The sequence below is a fragment of the Mesoplodon mirus genome (assembly GCF_964341445.2).
Source record: "Mesoplodon mirus genome assembly, chromosome: 11".
NCBI lineage: Eukaryota > Metazoa > Chordata > Mammalia > Artiodactyla > Ziphiidae > Mesoplodon > Mesoplodon mirus.
In genome coordinates, this window is record NC_138987.1 from 55,020,157 (window position 1) to 55,021,878 (window position 1,722).

General features: G+C 40.8%; 1 pseudogene across 1 annotated transcript; it reads right to left on the minus strand.

Moving 5' to 3' along the window:
- Positions 1–268: 268 nt before the first annotated feature.
- Positions 269–1,198, minus strand: LOC309811936 (olfactory receptor 8S1-like; annotated as a pseudogene). The gene has a single exon. The product of its transcript is annotated as an olfactory receptor 8S1-like (transcript).
- Between the last annotated feature and the right edge of the window lie 524 nt (positions 1,199–1,722).

Below are 1,722 nucleotides of genomic sequence, written 5' to 3' on the forward strand. Positions count from 1 at the left end.
ATGAATAATAAATCAACATTTTAATAAAATGATCCCTTGAAAAAGAGGGTTATGTGATTCATTTCTCCTTTTCCAAATAAGACTGAACCTGAATCATCCTAAAATAAGAGTTTTCTGTCCTTTTCAGAAATATTTCCGAGGAAATAAATGCCACTATGTTCCCTGTCATATCTGGCAGCATGGACAATCAAGAAACTCTCCTTAAAGTCCGTTGTTTGATCATGTAGCACAATAGTTCAGCTTCTCTTTCATTATCATTTTGTGTACACTACAAGAGAGAATTAAAATATTTTCTAAACATTCTTCCCATAACTGCCTTCACCTCTCTGTTCTGTAGGCTATAGAAGACGGGATTCAGCATGGGAGTAATCACACTGTACTGCAAGGAGAAGATCATCTCCAGAGTGGAGCCTGAGGTTGGCAAGAAATAGCTGAGGAAACCTGAGCCATAGAACAAAATAATAGTAGTGAGGTGGAAAGAGCAGGTAGAGAAGGCCTTGCCTCTGCCTGAGGTGGAGCTGACACTTTGGATAGTGCAGACAATGTGGTCATAGGAAGAAACAATCATAATGAAGGCTCCGAAGAGATGCAAGACAGAAGAGCAGAGCAGGAGTGTGAAACTGGTGGAGGTATCAAAGCAAGAAAGATGGAAGAAGACAGCTCACAGCTGAAGTGGGGAATAGTTTGGTCCTCACAATAGTCTAAATTGACAGCCAGGAGGATGTTGATGAGAGCATCAACAAAGGCCAGGCCCCAGGAGCCCCACATCAGCCCAATACAGAGCTGGTTGTTCATCACCTGGCCACAGAGCAGAGGGGAGCTGATGGCTACCTAGTGGTCATAGGCCATCACAGTCAGCAGACATGCCTCAGTGCCCCTGGTGGCAAACAAAGAAGGCCTGAGCCAGGCAGCTCTCTACAAAGATGGTTTTACTTTCAGAAAGTACATTTTCCAGCATCTTGGGGACTGTGACAGATGAGTGGCAAAGGTCCAGAAAGGAGAGTCATCTCAAAAAGAAGTACATGGGTATGTGGAGGTAAAAATCAGCCCTAATCATCAGCAGCATTAAGAAATTTCCCATCAGAGTGAGGAGGTAAATCAGAAGGAACAGCACGAAGAGTACAGGCTGAGTATGAGGGTCAATAGATAGTCCAAGGAGAATGAACTCACTGACAGCACTGTAGTTTTTCATTGCCATATAGAGAAGTGTTCTCTCCGGAAAACAAAAAAAGAAGATCCATCAAAAGTCCTTTAATGCCTCTCAGTTACCCCAGCACCTAGATCTTATTCTGCATAAATGTTTTTTCATTACTGTCTCACAATCCACATTCAGATATTTAAAAGCTCACTTCCTGGTCATCATCGTACCATTGATGTTTTAAATCAACTATATGACTATTTTTTATTATAATCTGTTTTTGAGCTAGAGTATTTTTATGTGGTTCAGAGTGATACATTTGAAAAGGAAAGTTTGCTGACATTAGAGAAATATGGAGAAAAAAATTTCAGGAGTGAATTACTTGAGAAACAGAGCATTAAATCTAGATGAAAAGGACTTAGGAGCAGAGGCACTTTGTCTATTCTATGTCAAGGAGGGAAGGTCAAGAGTACAAGAAGTTAAGGGAATTTACATTTGATTGCTTCCATTTGTTTTCCATAAAGTGTAAACGAATTCATTGGTTATGCATGTGTATGTCTGTGAGCATGCCCACATGCACACAA